Here is a 14727-nt window from a genome sequence, read left to right on the forward strand (position 1 = left end):
CATGGTAATTCTCTTCTTAATATTTACCATGTTGGATTTCATATGATTTTGTTTCATTTTTAAGCTCATTTAAAACTTACCATTTCACTTTTGAATAAGTTACGATTTATGTGAGCATTTCAAGACCCAAATTTATCAAATCTTCCAAAGTGTCAAAGGACGATCAATTTTCAGATCAAGGATGCTATAATTGATCTTTATTCCATTACTAATCATTTGTGCAAATGTTGGCAACTAGATATCCAATATCTACTATTAAAAGATTAATATAATCATATGTCTTCCTATGTTTACATTGGATCCACTACAAAAACAATATACCTATCAAAATTAGTTTACAAAAAACATTCAATATAAGTTCTAGACTAGAATATCCACAAAAGAAACAACATGTTGAATTGTTGCGGAAGCATGTTGATGCATTTCCATTTGCATGGGAATATACCAATATGAAGGAATTTGTTCTAACATTTGCACCCATAATATATATACAAAGGGAAATTTCCACCCTATTTTACAACCCTAACATTAATTGAACCATGTAATGCATGAGATAGTAAAAATATTTATAAAAATTATTAAACATGAATTTTATATATCTCATATTAATTAGTAATTTTATATCACTCTTTCTTGTAGTTTTTATGAAAAATGATGAATTTTTGTGGACTACATAGACATATTTTTAATGATGAAGTCTTGGATACCTTAATAGAGAAAACATATTTCTTTTTTTTGATAAATTTGATAGATGTAATAGGAACAAAATAATTTCCTCAGCATCAAGAAAATAATACCTTTAACTACCCACTCATTAAAATTAATAAAAGAACAGGAAAAAATTAAATAAGTCACTAATTAATACCTAATTTTATAAAGTAAAAACAACGCGTTTTAAATGATTTAAAAAAAAACAGAAGTTGGAAACCCATTAAGAAATAAGATAACAAATATTATATAAAACAATTTATTGTGACCATGTTTTATTTAATACCCACTAATAAAGTAGTGAGGTCCATATGGTGGTTAAAAGAAAAAAATATTATATAACGTAGTTTATTGTGAGCCTGTTTTATTTAACATATCCTACTATGTAAACTATGTTTATAAAAATAATTCAACTAATTTACTGTATTATTTTATTATTATTAATTAATTATTTAATCTATTAATTAAATAATTTCAATGGGCAGAAGATCAAAGTGTTGGTGGGGTCAGGGGGCGTTAGACACCTCACTAACTTCCATATCTTATAAGGAAAGGGTGGCATTACATGCCACCCACATGTACCAAATGTGGCACAAATAAGTTTAAATAAGGATGGGCATATGTTAACGTTTTGAGACTTATCTTTGTTTTTTTTGGTTGATGTTAGTGGTACCGAGTTCATTTAAGGGTGGAAGGATTGACTTAATGGAGGCCCTAAAAGCCTCGCATTCAACCTTTATGATATAAATTTCTTGGTACATTTGTTGTTTTTTATGTCAATTCGCAGATGGAAAGTGCTCGCTAGTAGAGTCTGGGACCATGGTGTTGTAGTAAATATCAAATGCTTGGGAGTTGTTGGGCATAGAAGGGGATGTAAAAATGTTCTTCACCTCATTACAAGCATGTAGGAAATCCTTTTTCTTCACACTTAGTCAGTTCAGGAAGTAACTCGAGGTCCTTGGCTAGCATAGTTATTAGTCCTTATTATTTTGTTTTTCTCACTTATCTTTGGGTTATGGTCCCTCTCTCGATCTCTTTTGGATGTTGGTTTTTATGGTCTTCCTATTTTACTTCAAATGGTCTTGGGTGTTCTTCTACGGTTTACATCTAGTGGGTTGGCCAGGAATATAGGCTAATAGCCCCTAACACTCCTTTTCTTCGTTATAGCTTTCATAGGTCTCATATTAGTTTGGGTGGGATTTCACTATTAGTCTTGAGTTGGCCTTACCTATGGATAGGGGCTTACACCACCTCTTAATTCCCTGGGGTTGTGGAAAGCCACAACCCATAGATTATGTTTGTGTCAATTATTTTTTGAAATGTTTCTCCTCTCTAGTGATGTCAAAGACCCTTCTCCCGAATCATTTTAGTGATTTTCTTCATGCTTTTGCTTTCTAGTAATCCTCGCCATGCTATGATAGCATGGTCATGCTCTTGGTGGGGCTCGTGAGATAGGAAATCAATATCTGATTTTGACCTTCTAAGTGAGTTTCTCACCCTGCACAGGCAACATAAAACGTTACTAGATTAACTCCTCAAGGGAAGGCATGAGATCGAAACACACATATTTCTTTCATGAATAACCTCCAAAGGAACTAATGTCATATGCACGATATCTTGGCTCATCTTCAATGGAATCAATGACGCATGCAGGAAAGCTTTGAATGTCCGGATGACTGCTTAGGCCATGTGGAAAAACATGTACATTGTGAATTTCAACCTTCACCTCCCCTTGGCTCGAGGCCGGAGTATCCCTCTCTTGTAACTTCATCTGAATCCTAATGGTGATGTGTTGTGTCTTGATTTTTATGGTCTTTTCATTTTGTGTTCCTCTCCAGTTTTGGACTGTTGGTTCCTACTAGCCAACAAATCTAATAAGAAAGAGGCCCAAATTTTTTAATAAAAAAGTGAACAATAATATAATATTTCCTTATAAATGAATTTTTTTATTCAAAGCATATATTAAGTAAATAATTTAGTAAATTAAAAGTGATATATTTTTAAGTAAAGTATTATACACTAAATAAACACTTAGAAAAAACCCTAATAAAATAAATTCAATTGCAAGTTATGGTTATAAGTAGTAAATACTATATAAAGTAATTTATTATCGTAATGTATGTAAAAAATATTAATTACCATATATTGTCAATGCATTTATATAATAATAAATATATATATTGTCAATGCATTTATGTGATAATAAATATATAAAGGCTATTTAAATTGGCAAAATGTTTTACTTTTATTTAATTTTTAAACCATTAAGAATTAAGATATAATATCTTATTTAATATAACTAACTGATCCTAAGAAATAAACATTCAAACTCATATTATATAAAAATTAGATATAAAAATATAGCAATGTTAATTTATTTACATAATATTAAAAAAAATATTAAAAAAACATGTATAAGAAGTTAAATTTTAATACAAATACGGGTAATAATTACAATGCAATATAGTTTTTGTATTTACCGCTAATTAAATTATTAAAAATTGTGAGGAGTACGGATTTTTTTTGCATAATGAAAGTTTTTCACACAATGAAATCTATCTGCACAAAATTCTCTCCATAAAGAAAGCTCTCCGCGCAAACCTCTCTGTAAAGTGACCACCACTTCTGCATTATATACATGGACATGTGGGTCCCCATCGTTCATCGTTGTGTGGAATTTGGAATGCCTATACATCTATATGACCTAGATTTTGAGGAAGAGAATCGTTTCTTCTTCAAACTAAAATTGGGAATAGAGATATAGGTCATACATCGAGGTAAACATTTTTTTTGTGAGGCTGGCTATATATTCATACATGTTGAAAATATATTACATTTGTTGCACATGCTAGTGGATTGTGTAGAGACATGAGTCACCATGGTTGATCACATGATGGGTATTGCTATTGTATCTAAGAATAATTTTAGGGTGTCAGAAAGTGGCACTAATAAAGAAGTTTGAATCCTTTGGTCAGTTTGCATATATTCTTCATATGCTTTAATTCTTTGGGAGACATGTCTAAACTGTGTATAAAAAATCAATTTGAAATTAAATATCATTGTCGAGGATAAATGGAGATACAAAAATTCACAAAAAAAAATTTCATCTTTGTATTCCAATGTTGAAACCGACGACTTGAGATGTTCATTTGTTACACCTCTTTTTCACAGTGGGGTTGGAAGTGCTTGTATTGTCCATTGTAATTCTTGGTCATATGTAATTTCAAATCTCTTTCCATGTTTAATTAGTCACTTAAAACTAGGTAGAAGACTCATTACTCGTGGGTTCAATTTGCATGTGCTGAAGTTTCAAGCCAAGCTCCAAGAAACCAAATTTTAAGTCTTGAATTTTTTTATCCATTTGTCTTTGGGGGTTTCTCTTCTTCTACAATAGCTCCATCGTTGGGCATCTATATTAGATGTCACTGGTTATAATGTTCATTCAGTGTGATGCAAGATAGAGAAGGATGTCATCATGATGATTGCATTGGAAGGTTCGATATGTGACCCTCCAAGAACACTTCTTTTGATGCAGCAGGTGCCTCTTTTAGATGTCATTGGAAAAATGTTCCTTCAAGGTGATGCGAGATAGAGAGGGTTGTCACCATGGTGATTAGAAAACTGCTATTGATGAGGAATCCTAGCAAGAAAATTGGTATTGATGAGGACAACAACATTTGAATGATCATCTAGGGTAAGGTGAGCACTTGCATCATTCCATCAATCTCCTACCTAGGAAAAACCCTTCCTCTTGTGCACACAAACATTCTTTGACCACATAAATATAATAAGTATTGCATCATGTTCGAGCAAATAAATGGTAGTATTCTATGATATTACAAATAGTAATTGACGTGTAATTGGTGGATTTACAAACAAGTTTTGACCGAGAAGAAAACTAGAATTTTGATTTGATTTTAATGCTTGAATACAATATAAGTCACCCAGGATTCCACATAACCACATCTAATGACCTCCAAGAAAGACATTCAATTGAATTGTAATAACTATTTCTTGGAGGTGGTACAATGTCCCTGGAGTGTCTCTTATTCCGATGAAACAATAGAAAATGATTCTAGTTCATAAATTATGTGTGGAGTTGTGGAGAAGGAGGTATGTGGGGGAGATGTTGAAATTAATGTAGAAATGTATTTTTGGAGAGTTCGTTCATTAGTTGAGTGGGAGCCTTAAATGAGAATTTAGTTCCTACATCTTAGGAGTTTGTTCTGACTCTCCTACTTGCATGTAAACTGTTTATTCATGATGATTAATGATATATTGCTAGAGTGTTATACCAGAGACAATCTCGAGGTGAAGCCCTCACCTAAGAGCTGCTCAGTTTATTGAATATATTCTTTGTCTTCCGTTTCTAAGATGCTATCAGAGTTTTATGCTTTGAGTGAGTCAAAGCCAAAGTGTTTTGGTGATTGAGAGTGCCTGGTCGCTGTAGTGTGGCCCCTAGTGGTGGGTTTGTCCTTGGTGGTGGAGAAAGTCTCGAGAATTTTTTTTTTCCTCTACTTGATCAACGCGCATTTTCGCTCAAAAACGCACTTTTAGGTGCTGATCAACGCCCTTCATGGAGAGAAAAACGTGCTTTTAGGTCATTCCTTTAAGCAATTCCTCTCAGCGTAGGCCATCAACGCGACATTGAAGGGAGAAAACGCGCTTCTCTATCCACGTGGAGGTTGAACCGTGGAGTTTGACTGAATTTATGGCGAAGTGGCTCAGTGTGCTACGTGGGGGTCGAATCTTCCCTTTTGCTGGTCAATTCCGTCGAGTTCGGAAGATCGAGCTGCTCGGATCATGGTGTGGCTTTGTGGAAAATAAGTGACACCTCTGTTGAGCAGCTGGGACCTGTTGGCAGCATTGGCCAAACTGGAGATAGAGCTGCTGACGATGCGGTTAGTGTGGAAGAACAACAAAACATATCCTGGTACATCGCCAGTTTTCTTTAGATGTTGATTTCCCAAGGAGAGTGACAGATCGGGGATCGGTGATGAGGTAGCTCGCGCCTCTCTTGATTGCATGAAAGCCGAAACAGTGTGATGTTTATTATTATCTTCTCATGGAGATCTACGTGTGATTGTTGAAGGAGCTCCTCCATCAGGGTTTGCAGAGATCTCTGAGTAGCTATAGCGTGGAGCCATCCAGGGAGTAAAAAAAATTGCCTTGCAAAACCTGTGGTGTAAGCAGCCGCGTTGGAACACAATGTCTACATTGCTCTTGGGAAAGCACGAGGAGGAGAATGAGAAGAACAGACATATTACCAACCAAAATTTAGGCAGAGAGCTACAAATCACTATGGTTGGAGAGAAAAATATAAATAGCAGAGACACGAGTTAGAGTTCGCGTGCTTCCATAGATCCAACAGAGGATCTGCGTGCAAGCTAGTGTAGCGAGGACGAAGTGGTGTCGGTGTAGCAAATCGGAACTGGTTAGCGTGGAGTTTGCAGCTCTACCAACGGTGACCCAACATTGATTCTTTGTGAGTGAGCTGCAGGCCTTCTCTTTTTTTCCAACCATCGAATAGTGTGGGCAAGGGTGGACTGTCCTGAAATTGCAGACGGTGCAATTTCATGTTTTCTTTTCAATGTGGCATGTTGTTGTATGCACAATAAAGAAATTGTTTCTCCTTTGACTAGTTTGGGGTGCATTCAAAAAGGGGGGTCACATTTTTTAAAGCAAGTTCTGGGGTTGTATTTTTTAAAAAAGAGGGAGAGGGGTTGTATTATTTTTTAAATTATATTTTTTCAATAGAGGGCATCCATATATTTTTGAGAGATTCCTCTTTGGATCTCAAGATAGATCTGTTTTTTAATTGTCGGAGGTTGATTTTTTTTTTTAGGGAGACTTTTCAAAATGAATAACCGGATGGCAGAGGCATATCTGAACGAGAGCAATAAGCTCGACGGATCTAATTACTCTAATTGGAAATTTAAGTTGTAGATCCTGATGGAGGGGCAAAAGGCATGGGCAATTGCAAGCAGTGATGAGTTGAAGCCGACCCTAGCCACAGATGGAACAACAACAAAAATCCAAGACTAGGAAAAGAGGGAGAACAAAGCAAAAGTGTTGTTAAAATTGTCCATGAAAAATTATATTATCTCTCAAATCCGTGAATGCAAATCAACAAACAACATTTGGAAAGCCCTCAAGGACCTGTACGAGATCATAAACACAAATTGCCTCTTGTTTTTGAAAAGAAATATTCTCTCCATTAAAATGGAGGGGAATGAATCAGTGGTTGCATTTATCTCTCGAATCAAGGACCTCAAAGATAAGTTAGGCGACATAGGACAGACAGTTTCAAACGTTGATCTCGTCACAATCACCATGAAAGGTATGACTGATGACTATCAAATATTTATCACAAGCTTGAATGCAAGAGAAAAAGCCCCCAATTTCGAAGAATTCACAGGGATTCCAATGCAAGAGGAAGATAGGTGGATGACTCTCAAACCCCAGAGTTCATATCTTGCTCTAATGGCAAAGAAAAATTCCTTCAGAGGAAAGACAAGTGTAGGACAAAAAGGTGGAAGTACACCACAAAGAAAACCACCTCAAGGTATGTCCTCAAACAAAAGTGATTCAAGACCCAAATGTTTTTATTGTGGTAGAGTTGGTCACATAGCTAAAAATTTCCATAAGAAGAGGATTGATGAAGGTCAGCATAGACAAAAGAAGAATGTAGGACACTTTGCGGATGAAGATCAAAATCAAATATGAAATTGTTTGTATCTGATTTGTGTTCTTTGTTGAGGATGATGAAGCATAAACTTGGTTTATGGACTTAGGAGCTTCCACTCACATGATAGGTAATAGACATTGGTTTGAGAATTTTAAAGAAACCAATAGTGGTGCAAATATCTATCTCGGTGATGATAGAGGGTATCAAATCAAAGGGTATGGTAATGTTCCTGTCGTTTTGCCTGATGGAAATATTAGACATATTCAAAACGTAATGCATGTACCCGGAATAAAAAGGAATCTGATCTTTGTTTGTATGATAACAAATCAGAACCTTAAGGTAGAGTTTTTTAAGTCTTATTATGTTATTAAAGATCTTCTGGATCGTATGAAGCCAATTGCATCAGGTATTCGAGTGGAAGGATTTTATAAGCTTAATGTAAGAATCACACCACACCAAGCCTTGACCTCATCAATTATGACTGCAGAAGACTTATGACATCAAAGATTTGGTCATATCATTTTCAATGACTTTCTGCTACTTCAGAAACGAGGTATGGTCAATGGTCTTCCTGTTTTAAATAATTTTCATGTTGATTGTGAATCATGTGCTCTTGGGAAGATGCATAGAGATGAGTTTCTTGCAAATGTAGATAGCAAGAAGAGAGATATACTAGACATTGTGCACACTAATTTGTGTGGGTCGATGCAAATGAGGTCACTAGGAGGTGCCTATTATTTCCTATTATTTTTTGATGATTGCATGAGATTTACTTGGGTATATTTTCTCATAGAGAAGTGTCATACTTTTGAATATTTTAAAGAGTTCAGAAAACATGATTGAAAAATAGACAGGAAAATTCATCAAAATTCTCTGCTCAGATCAAGGGGGAGAATAAAATAAGGGTGTTTCATAAAATATTGCAAGGACCATGGGATAATTTGACAATTCACATTACCTCACACTCCTCAACAAAACGAGGTTACAGAGAGGAAAAACAAAACCCTTGTGCAGCGTGCTCGAAGCATCCTAAAATGTAAGAACTTTTCTAATGGCTTTTGGAAGAAGCAATAAATACTGTAGTGTATTTGAAGAATAGGATTCCAACAAAAACCCTTGATTTTAAAACTCCATTCGAAGCTTTATTAGGTTTTAGGCCTGCAGTTAATCATTTAAGAGTTTTTGGCTCCAAATCTTTTTCTCATGTTCCAAAAGAGGATATGAAGAAACTATATTGAAAGGCCATTAAATGCATTTTTGTTGGGTACTGCACAAAGTTTAAAGATTATAAATTGTTTAATCCCTCTACTCATAAATTGTTTGCAAGTATTCCATGAGCAATTTGATGATGTAAATCGTGATAGAAGCAATGAAGAATGGCACATGCCTTTTCTGGTGGAAGATGCAAGTGATGAAAGGGAAAACCATGAGTAGCAGCAATAACAACAACCACAACAACAGAAAAATGACGATTAGGATGGTACAGATGCAGGTAGAAGGCTAAGTCCACCAAGGGATTATCAAACAGATTTGAAACCAGTCCACCATTGAGGAGATCAGGTAGGAAAATTCAGTTGCTAGCAATATATAAGGATCATGCTCTTATAACTAGCATGTTAAATTTTTTTGAACCCTCTAATTATAAAGAATAAAGTCAATATAGTGAATGGAGGGTAGCCATGGAAGAGGAATATGAGTACTTACTTAAAAAAAAAAACTTGGGATCTAGTTGAAATCCCTGAAGGAAAACAACCCATAGGTTGCAAATGATTATACAAGACTAAGATTAAAGTAGATGGGAGCATAAGAAAATTTAAAGCTAGGCTAGTTGCAAAGGGGTACTCGCAGAAAGAAGGAATGGACTATGAGGAAACCTTCACCTCTATAGCTAAATTAAACACAATTAGAATGTTAATTGATTTAGATACCAAACATCATTGGATGATACACCAGCTAGATATGAAATATTCATTCTTAAATGGGGAATTAAAATAAGAAGTGTATTTAATGCAACCTGAAGGGTTTGTTAAACAAGGAGAGGAAGACTTAGTCTGTAGATTTAAGAAAGCATTGTATGGACTGAAACAGGCACCCAAGTCATGGTATGATAAAATTGATTAAGTTTTCCTACAACATAGTTATAAAAGAAGAAAGAATGACCCTAATCTGTATACCATGTTTGATGAAAAGGGGAAAATTGTTTTGATTTCTTTATATGTAGAAGATCTTATCATTACAAGAAATGATGATGAACTCATTAAAGAAATCAAAGAGCATATGTCACAGGTGTTTAAGATGAAAGAACTTGGAGATCGTTACACTATTGTTTGGGTCTTGAAGTCTGGAGGGATTCTGGCCAAACTTTTCTGTCTCAGGGAAAGTATGTCAGGAGTTTATTGAAATTGTTCAGAATGGATCAGTGAAAAGCTGCATCAGCACCTTTACAATAGAATACTAAGCTTTAGAATAATGATGGTTCTAAGTAGCTCGATGCAACACTGTATAGACAACTGGTTGGGAGTCTAATTTACTTGACTACAACTAGGCCGGATTTGGCCTTTGCAGTGAGCGTATTTAGCCAATTCATGTCAAAGCCTCTTGAGAATCATTGCGTTGTAGTGAAAGGAATCTTAAGGTATCTTCAAGGAACCTTAGCCTTTGGTATTAAATACACTGATTCGTTTGATGTTAGATTGACAAGTTTCTCAAACTCAGATTGGGCTAGAAATCTAGATGATCAACGATCCATAACAAGCTATGCATTCAACATTGGGTCCAGGGTCATTTCATGGAGAAACAAGAAGCAGAACATTGTATCCTTTTCTTCAGCAAAAGCAAAGTATCAAGCCATGTGTGCAGAAACATGTGAGGAAGTTTGGTTGAGGTGACTTCTCCATGATGTTGGAGAAGAACAAAAAGATGCAACTGTTATCAGATGTGATAACTAGAGTTGAATCAAACTTGCAAATAATCCAATGTTTCACAAAAACACCAAGCATGTTGATACATAGTTTCATTTTGTTAGGGAGAAGTTTCAGTCAAAGGAAATCCATATTGAATATTGTAATACTTGTCAAAATTCTGTAGAAATTTTTACTAAGTCTCTTGGAAGAATTAAATTTGAGATATTTAGTGAGATGTTAGGAGTGCTATTGAACCCTTTCTTCATAAAGGGGGAGTGTTGAAATTAATTTAGAATGTATTCTTGGAGAGAGTTCGTTCATTAGTTGAGTGTGAGCCTTAGATTAGGATTTAGTTCCTACATCCTAGGAGTTTGTTCTAACTCTCCTACTTGCATGTTAACTATTTATTCATGATGATTTATGATACATTGATAGAACATTCTACCAGAGGAAGTCTCTAGGTGAAGCCCTCACCTGCCAGCTACTCAGTTTTTTGAATATATTCTTTGTCTTCAGCTTCTAACGGGAGAATGAACACCATTAGTAGCTCCACACTCATGAACTAGCGATTGAGAGCCTGACTATAGAGCTATATAAACTATTCCCTAATTCCACTTATATTTATAATTATAGTTCCCTTGACTATATGTAATCTAATTGGCTTGGCTATGACCGAACATATGTCCAAATGACATATAATACCTAATGAACATATATGCACATCAATTGTTTTCTAGATAGAGATAGAAGGGCCTAAAGACAAATGTGCCTTACCATCATACGTGGTAGATGAAAACCTCTAAGAAATTTGGGATTAGGCTCTGGTTTCGACCTACCCTAGTGAACAACTAAGGTAGTGATCGAGCTAGTATATCACGGGTGAAACCACCAAGTGGGGGTTTTTCGTCACTGAGTTGACCAGATTGGAATCTTGTCCTCATGATGTCTACGTTGGTGTCTCACTAGACCTCCTATTGGTGCGGCGCACTTGCTATTGGTTCAAAAAAAATCTTATAAACGATCAAACTTGCATTTGCTTGCCACGCTTTTGATTTTTTTTTAGGGTAAACCAATGCCTCTAGGTCCGGGAATTATTACCAAAAAGTAGTTGAACATGGTGATACCAACATATGATTTCACAACTTTTCCGAAGCTCCACCCTACCCAAATCGTGTTTGAGAAATAAAACCATCCTTTGAGCACCTGCAGTGGTGTCAAAACTTAATAAATAAAGTTCAACATTAGTGTATGCCTTGTTGATGTTGGATCCAAAATTCCCAGTGAAATGTGGAAAGTTGAGATGGTAATAAGGGTTGAATCATTCCTGAGCTGAGGAATACCAACGATGGAAAAAATGTTGCAATTGTGCAGGAAAGATCTTGGGGGGAGAGTGAAGAGGAATGTCAATGACTACATTTCTACAACTGAGATATTCCACTGTTAAACTCATCATGAACTGTCTTTAAATTGTGTTGGAGCCATTTGTATTGATCGAATATTTCTTTATAGATGGGTGAAACACTTTCTTCAGTAAAGGTTATGCCTTGATCAATACTTAGAAGTAGAGAAATTCAGTTTCTTGAATTGGGAAAAGTAAAAGCATGAGATTGATCAATAATACATAGAAACAGATAAAATTACTTTCCCGAATTGGACAAAGAAAAAGCTTCCTGAATTTCACAATATTATTCTGCATTCTTTCATCGGGAGCAATAATAACTTCAGCATCGAACTTGTGTTTCCTTAATCGATCATTTATATTGTAACGCATTTACAATTTATAAATTGAGTGTAATTATTAATTTGCAGAGTAAGAACACATATGACAACCTTCTTACAATGAAAACGCAGGTGTGGAGAAGGAACACATATAACCAACTTCACACAATGAAAGCATCTGAAAATGGTTGGCGGATTCAAACTCAAGTTTCACTGTGTCCTAATTTCTTCCATAATGATTGTTAAATGCAGAGTGAAGTGTGATCATTAAATGGACCTACTTTAGCTACAATAAATAAACTACAATCTTTAATAGAATGATATTTGAATAGTCAGATCTGAAATATGAGCCTTGAGAATTACTGGATTCAAACCAGGGAACTGTAATATGAGCTTTGAGACAAAAAGATTCGAACTAGGAGAAGTGTAGTACAATTGTAGTACTGAATCCAAGCTTTTAAAAGGATGGGATTAGAACAAAGAGAAATAAGATACAAACTCTGGAATTACAGGACTTGAACCGAGAGAAGTGAAATACGAGCTTTGAAAATTACCAGATTCCAACTAGAAGACTATAATAGTACATGATTCGAACCCAAAGAATTATAGTGTGATCTTTAATTGTAGAATTGAATCCAAGCTTTAAAAGGATGCAAAACAAGCAAGTAATGAAATCATTATGCAACAAATTGTTCTTTGGATCTCATTGGGTTATGTTGTAGCGGCTGCAACACCCTCCAAATTTTTTGGCTATACTTAGATTTTGGAGCCTACTGTGGATCCCGTGATTAATCATTCCTTAGTTCCTTATATGGTAATCTAGTGATCTCAAGCTTCCCTCTTTGATATTAATAGTTGTTCACGGTTTTGTCTTTATATAGTATTTTTCATCTTTGGGCATGTGGATTATCGCTTGTCATGCAAAGGGAAGTTTGTTTTTCTTCAGTGGGAAATATTTGTTTGAATGGGGTGTCCTCACCACATAGACATGTTTCACACTCATTCCACACACTCTTACACAAGTGTCACCTTTATCCTCTCAAAGTCTATCATCGGAGCTGCAATTGTTTTAGGTTGCCACGAAGGTTGTTGCATTAATCGAAGTATGTGTTATATGTTCTGGATGGTATATGTTGTATAACTAAGTGTTCAAGTGTGTGATCGTAGTCAATTTCTATCACTTTTCACATCAGTTTCACTGATCCCATAGTTAGCCAAATTCTTGAGTTTCCCTAGAAGCCTAACCTCATCCAACTTTCTTGAACAACACATTTCGTATCTCCAACCCTCAAGACTTTTCCCTTGCTTGCTGAAACTGCACAATGTGTAGAAATCCTTGCATCCCTTGGCATTCAAAACTAAGCAATGGAGTCCCCCAGTTTCCATCCCTCAGCAGGAACCCACTATCTCCAGAAACTGCGTAGTTTTGTCCTTCAGGCATTTCAGCTTCCCAGTCTACCTTGCATCCCAAAACTATGTAGATGTGTCCTCCCAGGGCCTCATCCCACAACAGTGCCTTGCATCCTAAAACTATGTAGTTTTGTTCCTCAATTGTTCGGCTTGCCTTGCATCCTGAAATTGCGCATATGTGTCCGCCCAGGGCCTCATCCCACAACAATCATTGCCCATTGAAATTGTGCAATTGTGTCTCTCAGGGGCCACAAAGAAGGGTGACATGCTATATGACTCTCAAGGAGCTGAGCAGAAAGATAAACATACCAAGGAACCCAAGGTATGATAGAAGATAGGGACCACATGAAGACTTGATCTGATGCATAACTCTTTGGAGGGTAGGTATGGAAAAAAAAGCACATCTTTTGAAATACACCTCTTAGTAGTTCTTATCATTGTCATATCATTGTGTACTCAATGGCATTCATGGTTGCAAGCATTGAAAGTCATTCCATGTGTTTCCTCTATGTATCTCACTCCCTTTCGCTTGTTGGATCAATTGTTATCTTTTGACATTTTTGGTTGTTATGTCATGTTTGTGAACCGTTTTGGTAACCTTGAAGGTTGGTCTTTGTGTATACAAGTTTTCCTAGCCATGTAAACATTTATCTCATTCATACACAAAGTTGTAAGAATCGCACAATTGTCATCATGGTCATCCAAAGGTCTATCCCAAGTGTCACACTTGTCACTTTCAACTCTAGACAGTCTCACAGAGGGAAATGGTTTGACTTGTTGTCCCAGTGGTCTATATTGTCATGTTGTCGAAGTATGTTAAGTGTTTGATCACAATGTCGAGTCCTCACAAGTTCACTTGCCTCCCACAGTTAGCGATTTTCCTGAAAATCCTTCCAACTGAACAACTCCACTTCATCGGACCCCAGCTGAGCTACATTGCACAGTCTCAATCCTCAGTGATGGTGCTTTGTTTCTTGGATCTACACAGTTTTTGAGGTTGAACCCCAGGATATTTGCATTACGCAATCGCAGAGTTGAGTAGACTGCCTTACTTCATAGAATTATGCAGAAATTGCCTCAAAGCTCCACCTAAACTGCGCACTTCGTGAGATCAGTCATTAAGCCTCCTCCCTACCGAATGGAAGCCCACAATGTGTAGCGACCTAAAATTGCTTTGCCTTCCATAACTACACAGAGGTGTCCTCCCAATGTCTTCCCCCAACTAGGACCTACTACTCCCAGAAATTGCGCAGAATTGTCCTCTATGGTCCCTTTGCTTCCCTATCTTGTTTTCCCTTA

The sequence above is a fragment of the Pinus tabuliformis genome, chromosome 4_1 (genome assembly GCF_031772625.1).
Source record: "Pinus tabuliformis cultivar Carrire ecotype Pingquan chromosome 4_1, CPIR1, whole genome shotgun sequence".
Taxonomy (NCBI): domain Eukaryota; kingdom Viridiplantae; phylum Streptophyta; class Pinopsida; order Pinales; family Pinaceae; genus Pinus; species Pinus tabuliformis.